The sequence below is a fragment of the Mesocricetus auratus genome, unplaced genomic scaffold (assembly GCF_017639785.1).
Source record: "Mesocricetus auratus isolate SY011 unplaced genomic scaffold, BCM_Maur_2.0 Super-Scaffold_100047, whole genome shotgun sequence".
Taxonomy (NCBI): domain Eukaryota; kingdom Metazoa; phylum Chordata; class Mammalia; order Rodentia; family Cricetidae; genus Mesocricetus; species Mesocricetus auratus.
The window spans coordinates 2,748,915-2,762,815 of NW_024429224.1; the positions used below are offsets into that span (position 1 = coordinate 2,748,915).

Consider the following 13,901-nt stretch of genomic DNA (forward strand, 5'->3'; position numbering starts at 1 on the left):
GGGGACAACATGGTCCTTTCACCATGTGGTATCTGGACAAACTCAGGTTGTGAGGTTTGGCAATGATCACTTTTATCTATTGAGCACACTTTCCTGTCCCAAGCTTTTTCCTTTAAAGACAGAATTACTGAGAATACTTTCTACGTCTGTAGCTTGCCTCTTTATTAAATCCCAGTGTTTGTAGGAGGAAAAGCATCTACCATCTTGAGGTCTAATTCGTGTTTTTTTTTTCTTTTATGCTTGCCTTTTGCGACCTAGCTAGGAGATCTTTGCCTATCACACATTCATTTAGAGTCTCTCATGTCTCCTTCTTTTACTTGCTTTGTAGTTTCAGCTTCTATGTTTAAATGTTTAATCTGTTTTGAGCTAATATTTTTTTCTTCATAATGACATCCAGCTATTTCAGCACATTTATTTGGAGGAGAGAGAACCCAGACAAGACCATGCCCCTGCTCATGGGAAGGTCTCCTTCTGAATTCTTCCCGAGTCTATCTTGGTTATGTCATTTTGTTGTAAGTCTCACAGGCAGGTAATGAAGTCTTACAGCTTTAGATTTCTTTTTCAATGCAGTCTTGGCTATTCTAGTTCTTTAGCGCGCGCGCGCGCACACACACACACACACATTTTAGAATTATCTTGTCAAGTTTAAAAAAAAGCCATCTGGAATTTGGGTTGGAATTATATTGAATCTATAGATCAATTTAGGCAAATTAACATCTTAAAAATATTGAGAAAAAATATTGAGTATTCCAATCCAAAACATGGAATATCTCTCCATTTACTTAGGTCTTTCAAAATTTTTTTCTTAAATGTATTATAGCTTAGAGCATACATTTTTGTTGTTGTTGTTAAATGTATTTCATATTTTGCATGCTACTTTAAATGGCATTATAAAAATCTCATTTTCAGCGGGCCTGGGGACTGCAGGCAGGTCGACTTGTCCCCGGTGGCAAACCAAGTAATCCAGAGTCTGCCAATGTTGCTGTGAAGGTTCCGCCCCGACTCAGAACTGAGCATGGACCCCTGTCTCAGGACCGACTTCCACTTGCCCTCTTTGGATCTCCTGGCCTGGGGACTGTGGGCAAGTCAACTCGCCCCAGGCAGATCAGGCCATTCAGAGTTTGCTGACATTGCAGGCCTAGGCCCACCTCCACCCACCAGGAGAGGGAGTGTCTCAGACCCGCTTGCACCCATCATGAAGAGAACCTTGAACCTGTACCCACCAGGAGAAGAAGAGATCTCACTGGAAGAAGGGATGGGAAGATGACAATATAAGAACACATTCAATAACAAAAAAACCAATATGATGCTACCAGAGTCTAGGGACTCTACACTAGCAAGACCTGAATATCTCAACACAGATGAAGCATGAACTTCATGAAGATGAACTTCATGAAGATGACAGAGACCCTAAAAGAGGAAATGAGAAAAATCCCTTAAAGAAATGGAAGAAAAAACAAACAAAAATTCAAGAAATGAAGGAGAAGACAAACCAAAAATTGCAAGAAACAATTCAAACAGTGCAAGGTTTGAGAGCTGAATTAGAGACAATAAAAACAAAACAAAACAACACACACACACACAAAACCATAGTCTGAGGGAATGCTGGAATTAGAAAAGCTGGGTAAATGATCAGGAACTACAGATGAAACCATAACCAATTAATACAAGAGATGGAAGAGAGAATCTCAGGCATTGAAGACACACTAGGAAAAATAGATTCATCAACCAAAAATCCAACAAATCCCTAACACAAAATATCCAGGGAATATGAGACACCATGAAAATGGCAAACCTAAGAATAATAGGTATAGAAGAAGGTGAAGAAACCCAATGCAAAGGTGCAGAAAACATATTCAACAAAATCATAGAAGAAAACTTTCCCAACCTAAAGAAAGACAAGCTAATGAAACTACAAGAAGCCTACAGAACACCAAATATAGTAGACCACAAAAGTCCCCTCACCACATAATAATCAAAACCCCAAACATATAGAATAGAGAAAGAATATTAAGAGCAGCGAAGGAAAAAGGCCAAGTAACATATAAAGGAAAACCTATCAGAATTACACTGGACTTCTCCAGGGAAACTCTGAAAGCCAGAAGGTCCTGCATAGACATTCTACAAAGACTAAGAAACCTTGGATGCCAGCCCAGACTACTATACCCAGCAAAACTTTCAATCATTATAGATTGAGAAAACAAGATATTCCATGACAAAAACAGATTTAAACAATACATATACGCTAATCCAGCCCTACACAAAGTACTGGAAGGAGAGCTCCAACCTAAGGAAGTTAACTACACTCACAAAGGCACAGGCAATAGATAATCCAACTTTACCAACAGTCAAAAGAAAAAGCGGGGTAAATCCCTACATAATACCACCACAATAAACAAATCCCAAACAAACTCAATGGTCCTTAATTTCCCTCAATATTAACAGTCTTAACTTACCTATAAAAAGACACAGGCTAAGAGAATGGATATGAAGAAAGAATCCATCCTTCTTCTGCATACAAGAAACACACCTCAACTTTAAAGACAGATGTTACCTCAGAGTAAAGGGTTGGGAAAAGATTTTCCTGCAAAATGAACCCAAGAAACAAGCTGGTATAGCAATCTAAATATCTAACAAATTAGACTTTAAGCTAAAATAAAAGAGATGAAGGAGGCCATTTCATATTCATCACAGGAGAAATCCATCAAGATGAAATCTCAATTATGAATATCTATGCCCCAATACAAAGGCATCCAAAATCATAAAAGAAACATTACTAAAACTCAAATCACACATAAAACCTCACACACCTACAGTGGGAGACTTCAACACCCCACTCTCACAACTAGACAGGACCACCAGACAGACACTTAACAAAGGAACTAGTAGAAGCTATGACCCAACTGGGTTTAACAGACATCTATAGAACATTCCATCCAAACACAAAAGAATATGCCTTCTTCTCAGCATCACATAGAACCTTCTCTAAAATCGACCACATACTAGGCAACATAGCAAACCTCAACAGATACAAAAAAACATTGGAATAGCCCCCTATCTAATCAGACAACCATGCTTTAAAGTTAGAATTCAATAACAACACAAATTGCAGAACTCATGGAAATTGAACAATGAGCAATTGCACCATTCCTGGCTCAAGGAAGAAGTAAAAAGAAATTAAAGACTTCCTAGAATTCAATGAGAATGAAGTCACAACATACCCAAACTTATGGGACATGTTGAAAGCATGCTAAGAGGGAAGTTCATAGCACTAAGTGCCCACATGAAGAAACTGGAGAATAGTCACACTAGAGAATTAATACCACACCTGAAAGCTCTAGAACAAAAAGAAGCAAGCTCCCCCAGGAGGACTAGACACTAAGATATAATCAAATTGAGGGCTGAAATCAATAAACTAGAAACTAGGAAAACAATACAAAGAGTCAATGTAATGAAAAGTTAGTTCTCTGAGAAAAATCAACAAGACAGACATACCTTTATCCAAACTTACCAAATGGCAGAGTGAACATGCAAATTAACAAAATCAGAAATAAAAAGGGGGACATAATAACAGACACTGAAGAATCCAGAGAATTACCAGGTCATACTTTGAAAACCTGTTTTCCACAAAATTCAAAAATCTAAAGGAAATGAACAATTTTCTGGACAGATATCACTTACTAAAATTACATAAAGAATAGATAAGCAATTTAAATAGACCTATAAGACCTAATGAAATAGAAGCAGTCATCAAAAGTCTCCCAACCAAAAAAAATCCCAGGGCCAGATGGCTTCAGTGCAGAATTCTACCAGAAATTCAAAGTATTCCACACAACAGAAGCAGAAGGGTCATTGGCAAACTCCTTTTATGAGGCTTCAAGAACTGTGGTACACAAGCCACACAAAGACACAACTAAGAAAGAGAACTACAGACCAATATCCTTCATGAACATTGATGCAAAAATACTCAATAAAATACTGGCAAATCAAATCCAAGAACACATCAGAAAAATCATCCAACATGATCAAGTAGGTTTCATCCCAGGGATGCAGGGATGGTTCAACATATGAAAATCCATCAATGCAATCTACCATATAAACAAACTAAAAAAGAAAAACCACATGATGATAAAATATCTTGGGGTAGCACTAACCAAACAAGGGGAAAGTCCTGTATAGCAAGAACTTCAAGTCTTTAAAGAAAGAAATTAAAGAAGATACCAGAAAAATGGAAGGATCTCCCATGCTCTTGGATAGGTAGGATAGCATAGTAAAAATAGCAATAGTGCCAAAAGCAATCTACAGATTCAATGTAATCCCCATTAAAATACCAGCACAATTCTTCACAGACCTTGAAAGAATAATACTCAAATTTATACAGAAAAACAAAAGATCCAGGATAGCTAAAACAAACCTGTACAATAATGTCTGGAGGCATCACCATCCCTGACTTCAAGCTCTATTATGGAGCTATAGTCCTGAAAACAGCTTGGCATTGATACAAAACAGACAGGTAGACCAATGGAATCAAATTGAAAACCCTGATATTAACCCACACACCTATGAACACCTGATTTCTGACAATGAAGCTAAAATTATACAATGAAAAAAAGAAAGCATCTTCAGCAAATGGTGCTGGCATAAGTGGATACTGACATGTAGAAGACTGCAGATAGATCCATCTGTTGCCATGCACAAAACTTAAGTCCAAATGGATCAAAGATCTCAACATAAATCCAGTCGCGCTGAAGCTCTTAGAAGAGAAAGTGGGAGGTACCCTTGAATGAATTGGTACAGGAGACAGCTTCCTGAACGTAACACTAGTAGCACAGACAGTGAGATTGGCAATTAATAAATGGGACCTCCTGAAACTGAGAAGCTTCTGTAAGGCAAAGGACACAGTCAACAAGACTTTAAAAATGCAGCCCACAGAACGGGAAAAGATATTCACCAACCCCACATCTGACGGGCTGATTTCCAAACTATAAAGAACTCAAGAAGCTAGTCACCAAAACAACAAATAATCCAATTAAAAAGTAGGTAAAGAACCAAATAGAGAATTCTCAGTAGAGGAATCTAAAATGACTGAAAGCCACTTAAGAAAGTGCTCAACATCCCTAGCCATCAGGGAAATGCAAATCAAAACAACTCTGAGATACCATTTTTCTCTTGTCAGAATGGCTAAAATCAAAACACTAATGACAGCCGGGCGTTGGTGGCACACACCTTTAATCCCAGCACTCGGGAGGCAGAGGCAGGCGGATCTCCAAAGCCACAAAGAAACCCTGTCTCGAAAAACCAAAAAAAACAAAAAACAAAAAAAACCAACCAACCAACCAACCAACCAAACAAACAAACAAAAAAACCCCACTAATGACAGTTTATGCTGGAGAGGATTTGGAGAAAGGGGAACAACTCCTCCACTGATGGATGGAGTGCCAACTTGTACAGCCACTTTGGAAATCAGTATGATGGTTCCTCAGGAAAATGGGAATCAGTCTACCACAAGATCTAGCAATTCCACTCTTAGGCATATACCGAAAAGATTCATACAAGGACATCTGTTCAACTATGTTCAAAGCAGCATTATTTGTAATAGCCAGAACCTGGAAACAACCTAGATGCCCCTCAACTGAAGAATGAAGAAAATGTGGTACATTTCATTTACACAATGTAGTACTACTTAGCGGAAACAAACAAACAATGGAATCTTGAAATTTGCAGGCAAATGGATGGAACTAGAAGAAACTATCCTGAGTGAGGTAACCAGTCACAAAAAGACAAACATGGTATGTACTCACTCATATATGGATTTTAGACATAGAGGAAAGGATTACCAGCCTACAATCCACACTGCCAGAGAAGCTAGGAAGCAAGGAGGACCCTAAGAGAGACAAACATGGAGAAGGGGAAAGGGACAAGATCTCCTGAGCAAATTGGAAGCATGATGGGAAGGGAGAGGGAGTTAGGAGAAAGAGAAGGGGAGAAGAGGAGGGGAGAGGAGGAAATGAGGGAGCAAGAAGATTGAGTTGGAGGAATAGAGGAGAGCAAGAAAAGAAATACTATAATAGAGGGAGTCATTATAGGTTTGAAGAGAAATCTGGCACTAGGGAAATACCCAGAGATCTACAAGGATGACCCCAACTAGCAATCTAAGCAATAGTGTAGAGGCTACCTTAAATGCCCTTTCCTGATTGATGACTACCTTATATGCCATCCTAGAACCTTCATCTAGTAGCTGATAGAAGCAGAAGCAGACACCCACAGCTAAACACTGAGCTGAACTCCTGGAATGCAGTTGCAGAGAGGGAAGAGTGATAAGCAAAGGGGTCAAGACCAGGCTGGAGAAACCCATGGAAACAGCTGACCTGAACAAGGGGGAGCTCATGAACCCCAGATTGATAGCTGGGAAGCCAGTATAGGACCGACCCAGACCCCCTGAATGTGAGTGTCACTTAGGAGGCCTGGGGAATCTTATGGGGCCTCTGGAAGTGGATCAGTATTTATCTGCAGTATACGAAGGGACTTTGGGAGTCTATTCCACATAGAGGGATGCTCTCTCAGACTAGATACCAGGGGGAGGGAAGTGACATTGACATGTAAAACAAGTTTGTTTCGAATTTAAATAAAAAAGGAAAAAAACCTCATTTTCAATTGCTCAATTCAAGTATATAGGAATATATTTGAATTTTGTACAGTGACATTTTCCTGTGTCCTTGCTAAATCCATTTTTGAAACTCCTTAAGATTTTCCACACACAGGATCATACTGAGTAACAACAAATTTACTTACTTCCAATATCTTCCTCAATTACTCTGGATGCCATTTCTTTTAAGCCAGGGTCTCTCACTGCCAGCCAGTGCACTCTCGGGATCTGCTTGGCCCTCAGTCCTGGGGTTAGAGATGCACCCAAGGGCAGCTGGTCTCACGCTTGTGCAGTGAGTCATCCTCCAGCCACTACTTCCTTTTCTAATCTCCAGAGACTATTCTCTCTCCTGCCCTCGTTTCTGTTCTTCCTTCTTTCCTTGCCCTAGCTAGGTGGTTTGAGCTCTCCGTTTTCCCACCAGGAATGATTTGAGTAGTCGTTCTTAGATGGTCCTCTTGCCATGAAGAGTCCCAGTTGCTAAGAGCTTTCACATGAATGGGTCTTGAATTTTTCCTAAAATACATGTGGGCAGATTACTCAAACTGATTTTCAATCTATATTAACTTGTGGTTAGTCTTTTTATCTACTAGATTCAATGTGTTGATACTTTGTTTAAAATCTCCTATCTTTATAAGGGATGTCAGTCTATAGTTTCATTTTATAAATTTGTTTTGTTTTGTTTTGATCTTAGGGTAATGCTGACTTCATAGAATAAAATTGGGGGTTGTTCCTTTTGCCTCAATTATCTGAAAAACTTTATGTATAATTATATTTGTCTTCAAAAGTTTTAATCACAAATGGAACTTGTTTTTAAACAGAATAATAACATTTACATCTTTTCTTCTTGAGTCACTTTCTGGATTTATGTATTTAAAGGAATTTGTGCATTCATCTAAATGGCTAGTTTATAGGCATACATATAGTCCTAATACCTTTGTTTTTCTTTTTTTTTTAAATAAGCATTTATTTTGGAATTTTGCAGATTACACAAAGTTGTGAATAGTACAAATACCCACATCTGTTTCACTCAGCTTTCCCCCTGATGTTTCTTATATTGTCGTTGGAAGTCCATCCAAGCTAGGAGCTCAGTGTTGAACTGCTCTGAGCTGAACTCTCAGCCCCACTGTGACTCCTCTGTTCCTTTGTATGTCAGGACCCCACCCTGTACTTCACTGTCATGCTTCATCTGCTCTGCTGAGAGACTGCTTTTTATGACACTGACACACACACATCAGGTATTTTGTAGAATGTTCCAAAAATTGAGTATGTATAATTTTTTCATAATTATAACACATTTTGGAAAGAGTACCAGATATGAAGAATCTTTCCCACAACATTACATTGGGTCACATGACAACCTCACACACACCATTGTGATGTCCAACTAACCCTGGCTTGGGTGTTTCTCCATGAATCTTAATATGGCTTTTTTTTGTGAACACTATTTTTGATTATTTTTAAGGTTTATATGTAGCACATGTGTTTCAGGAAGACATTTTCATGTGCTGTTCCTATCCTTCCTCCCCATGGCCCTCCCATTGATATGACCCCTCTTGTTGGGTCCCTCCTTCCCTCAATAACCCTCCCCTTCTTTCATGTCACGTTTGTCTTATCCTTGGGGCAGACTATTGTTTAGAAGTAATCCTCTCAAGAACACCCTCCTGGAAAGGGTAGCATGGTCAGATAGTCTCACTTTCCTCTGAATGGAAGATTGCTCTCTTCTCCCCAACTCTCTTGATTAGTGACTACATGGTATATGTTCTCATTATTTTAAACATTTTTAAATTTTATTTATATGGCATGTCTGTGTGAATGTATGTACACATCTATGTGTATGGTACCCACAGAGGCCAAAAGAGGGCACTGAACTCCTTGGAGCTGGAGTTACAGGTGTCTGTGAGCCACCTGATGTGATGGTGCTGTGATTCAAACTCTGGTTTTCATGATTGAGTTATACACTCTTTTAACTGTTAAAACATCTCTCCCAGTCCCATTCTTTCACTTTTTAATTTTAATCTTTATTTTAAAGAGAAATGCATGGGGTTCTGGAAATGGCTCAATAAGCAAGCATGATGAGGTAAGTTTGGACATCTAGAACCTAAGTAAAAGTTGGGTGTGGCAACAGACATCTGTAACCGCAGTCTTGGGCCTGCAGCAGAGACTGGTGACTCTGGATCTCACTGGCCAGTCAGTCTAGCTGAATCAGTGAGTTTCAGATTCAGTGACAGCCGTGTCTCAAAAAAAAAAAAAAAATTAGGTGAGGGCTAGAGAGATGGCTCAGCGGTTAAAAGCATTGGCTGCTCTTCCAGAGGACCTGGATTTGATTGTTAACACACACATGGCAACTTACAACTGTCCATAACTCCAGATCCAGGGAATCCAATACCTTCTTCTGGCCTCTTTGGAACTACAGTACATGTTATATAGACATACACACAGGTAAAGCACCTATACACATTTAAAGAAATTAAAAAAGGTGGAAAGCCAATAAGGAAAGGTAGTCAACCAGCCTCCATGTGCATGCACATATAGCAAGCACATGTACAAAAAGTATACATACTGCATACACCCAGTCTGCAGTGTAATTCACACACTTATGTTTAGAGGACTTGCACACACCTGACTCCAGGGATCCAGGCATGGTGTTTTGCTTTTGTTTGTTTTGTCTGTGTGTGCTACTTTTGCTGCTTCTTCCCTCCTCCTCCTCCTCGTTTGAAACAGAGTTTTTCTGTGTAGTCCTAGCTGGCCTCAAACTCACAGAGATCCGCCTGCCTCTCACTCCTAAGTGCTGGGATTAAAGGTGTGCGCCACCACTACCTGACAGTATGTGTTTTTTTTTTTTTTATTCTTCCGGAAAATACTCTGAATACTCAGCATTGGTTGGCTAGTTGTATGACCCTGTCTTCTTTCTCTTCTGGTGATTTCTGAGTCAACAATATACATCTTTGACTTAATACTGTCCACTTTCAACACTTCTATAGAGCATAAGAGCCAAGGAAGCACACTTCCATGCTGCACTTTGTGAACTCTATGTCATGCATTTTACTTGTTTATGTAACATCACATAATATGTTGCTATTATTTTTACTTGAATACTTGGTTATTACTGTTTCTGTCTGTCTCCATATCTCTGTAATATATGCTTCATTATGTTAGTACCTACTCTCTGCCCCACCCCAGGAGCTTCTTTTGACTTCTTTTCTTTTTTAAAAAGATTTATTTATTTATTATGTGTACAGTGTTCTGTCTGCATATCTGCCTGCAGGCCAGAAGAGGTCACCAGATCACATTACGGATGGTTGTGAGTCACCATATGGTTACTGGGAATTGAACTCAGGACCTCTGGAAGAGCAACCATCTCTTCTCTTCAGCCCCCCTTTTATATTTCTTACAGTCAGATCTGCTGACAAGCATTTCTCTTAGTTTTTTTAAAAATCTGTAAAAAATGGTTTAAAAAGTTTGCTTTTATCTTTGAAAGCACATTTTTTGGGGAATAAAGAGTACTTAGATTGGAACTTTGTCTTTCATAACTTGAAAAGCATTATCCCACTATGTTCTGATTGACGTGATTCCTGACAAGAAGCCTGCTGGAAAGTCATCTTTGTTATAAACTACCCCTCCCTTTTCTCTAGCTAACTTAAACTTGTCTCTTATCACTGGCTCTGAGAGAGCATCACAAGATACCACTGTGTGGGTACTGTTCAGTCCAGTGTGTTTGTATCAGGCCTACTGTCTTAGTCACACTTCTCTTGCTGTGCTAAAACATCATGGCTATAGCCATTTACAATTGGACGTCTAGTTCTGGAGAGTCAAGAGTCGTTTATGGAGGAGGAAAGGTGTGGTGGCAGGCAGCTGGAGAAGCAGCTGAGCCCACATCTGGATCCACAGCAGGTGGCACCTCTCCCAAATGACATACTTCCTCCAGCAAGGCCACACCTAATCTCCTCAGACAGTCAATCACTAGAGACTAAGTATTCAAATGCTGAGACTTATGAGGGGCGTTTTATACAAACCACCACACTCACTGAGCTTTTCAGAGCTTTCAGTTTTTCACTTTCATCAAGACTTTTGAAAACTGACTATAAACTATTTCCGTCTTCCTCACTTCCTGGGGAAGTCCTCTTGGGACTTCGGTATGGGGGCTCACTAAGGTTCTGCTAATGAAAACTGACTATAAACTATTCCCGTCTGTGGGAACACCAGACCTTGAGCAGAGACCCACTTCCCCTTCTGCCTGGGAGTTGGCAGCTGTAAGACAATCTAAAGACATGTTTACTAAAAACAATACAATGCCTGGGGGCATTAAGTTCCTGGAAAAGGCCTGCCCACAGAAACCACCCTGACCTCGACCTTGTCCAAAGACTAACCGCCCCTTCTGCCACGCCCAGATCAGTTTCTGGGGTCAGAGCAGAACCAGCCAGGGTAGAGGAGAGAGCAGAAGCTTCTCTGGTGGGAGCCTTTCTTAGGAAGTTTTCTTGAACCTTTTTGGAGCCTGCTTAAAGTTTTCTTTACATCGTTGAACGAGTCTCTGTGTTGTCAATCCCCGACACCCTCCGCACGTTCTCGGACACAGGCCGCGCAGCAGACGCGACACCGTCTTCCTCACTTCCTGGGGAAGTCCTCTTGGGACTTCAGTATGGGGGCTCACTAAGGTTCTATTTCCGTCTTCCTCACTTCCTGGGGAAGTCCTCTTGTGACTTCGGTATGGGGGCTCACTAAGGTTCTGCTAATGAAAACTGACTATAAACTATTCCCGTCTTCCTCACTTCCTGGGGAAGTCCTCTTGTGACTTCGGTATGGGGGCTCACTAAGGTTCTATTTCCGTCTTCCTCACTTCCTGGGGAAGTCCTCTTGGGACTTCGGTATGGGGGCTCACTAAGGCTCTGCTAATGTTGGCCTTTGCTCCCTTCTACTTCACATTAGTTTTTGTGGTTATGCCTTCAAGTTGTTTTTTTTACCCTTCATGTTTATACTAATTTCCTCTTGCTACTGGAGACATTCCTGATTGGACTTTGAAAGCAGCTTGCTTGCTAGTGCATGCTTGCACTGGTGTCATTCAGGAGGTTGAAGCAGGAGAATCCCAAGTTCAAGATCTGCTTGGCTATGTAGCAAGATACAGTGTTAGAAAATATAAGTAATCCAGTCATCTGCCTGTGGCTAATGAAGTCATAGATCTTAAGAGAACCTACAATCGCCACTTCACTAAATCAGCATAATCTATAACTTCACTCTAATATTTATTTATACATAAACATACATACATATCACAAAGTCTTTTCTTTGTAACACACAGAGACCATTACAGAAAACTACAACCAATCAAAATGCAGAGTTATGGAACCCGGTCCCAGCTGATAAATCTACAACACAACAACACCTAAGACTCAGGGACCATCACAGAAGACAGGGTATGAAGATTTTAAGAGCCAGAGGATCAGAGAGTTTGCTGTGGGAATGTGTCTCTTAGAAATACTGGAGAGCTACACCCATCAAGTCTACTAATATGACTACCTAAAGAAGACCCAAACAAAAATGATACCAATAGATATGCTAAAGTGGGAGAGGGAGCCTCCCTCATGAGGCCTTAACCCTGGTCGAAGAGCTACAGGAAATAAGGAATGCCGAGGAAGGGAGAAACAGTCTTGCTCTGGTGAGAGACCAGCCATGGAAACGTCATACAAGTAACAGTGCATAGTCCATGCACGATGTGTCATAAATGTTGTGTACACACACACACACACCAATGGAAGAAAAAGAAAATTTGAAAGAAAGCAGGGGAGATATATAAAAGGAGATGGAGGAAGAAAAGGGGAGGAATGATATGATTGTATTATAATCTCAAAAAAATTATAAAAACTAAAAGTAGATGAATGACTAAACAGACAAATAAATCATGCTGACAGTGGTATTATGCTGTTGGTGGGCTGGATCTTACTGTTCCTTTTTAAGTAGGGTTAAAGTGCATGTTGACAGGAGATTAAATTTTCCCCTTTTTTTCAGGAAGCTGAATTTCTGGAATATCAGAATCTGGGAAATGAGTTCGATCCTTTGAAGGTTTTAGAAACAGGCTTGTTTAAAACTTTTAAATGAAGTTTATATACATATAAGCATGGACTCACAATGCTTTCAAAATTGTGTTCAGTGTGATGAACCCTTCCCTCTGTGACTGTCACCCTCTGCCTGCTCCTCTACTTCCCTGTGACTGTCACCCTCTGCCTGCTCCTCTGAAACTTGCCCTTCTCACTTTGTTGGGAAAAGAAAAAATGTATTTTGAAGAGATGAGTTAGACAGGACTAAGTCCTGGCCTCCCTAGTGTGCAGGTGACTGTCCCTGTTCTTGCTGTTCACAGTCTGAAGAGTGCTAGGCCCACCCAAGCGCTCATCACGCATCATGCACGTCACAAGGACAGACTGGTATGTAACAGACCTGTCATTTATTTTTGCAGCTCTCTTGCTCAGAATGTCCCCCAGTATGATAGTCTCATCTACAACTTTCAACTACTTTTCCATTAAATTGTGTCTATCAGATTTCCCCCTTTTAATTGAAAAAAATTTTAAAAAATCATTAATTCCCCCTACCCTTTCCTTTAGCCACATGGTGTTATAAAGTCTGGGCTAACTTCAAACTCATTATGTAGTTGAGGGTGTTTTGAACTTCTGATCCTTCCTATCCTCCTAGGATTACAGACATATTTCACCACTTACAGTTTTTGTGGTGCTGGGGATTGAACCCAGGGCTCTGTTTATAGTCAGCAAGCACTCTGCCAACCAAGGTACATCCTCAGGACTGGGACTAAGAGCCTGGAGTAGGTTATATCTAGGAAGATGAGGACTGGGGAAGTGTTTAAGAGGTAGACTCTTTCAGGAGCTTTGGCAAAATATATGGCTAGGTCAACTGTGGACAGGTCGTGCACTGAGCATAACCTGTGCCGAATGCAGGGACATTGAGCAGGACAGGCTTTGCACTTGTGAGACTCTGAAGCTCAGGGAACATTATAGAATCCAGCTTATGACTTTCCCTGCATGCACAAGTACATTTCCTCTCCACCCCCAACTCTGCAAACCTGAATGAGGTGGGGGCCCCAAACTGGAAACTGCCACTGTGGCCAGCATACAGAAGAGCCCCACTTGTCTATGATGAGAATATCAGACTTGGGGGATATGAATGGTTCCCCTACCTACCTACAACTTATTATTCTAATATGTGTATCATTTGCAGAACACTGGAAACATGTAAACATGTTGTCAGGTATCAG

General features: G+C 40.4%; 1 protein-coding gene across 1 annotated transcript in view; it reads right to left on the reverse strand.

The window, feature by feature from the left end:
* Positions 1 to 13,901, reverse strand: part of Dennd1a (DENN domain containing 1A) — a 490,889-nt gene that overhangs the window by 151,780 nt on the left and 325,208 nt on the right.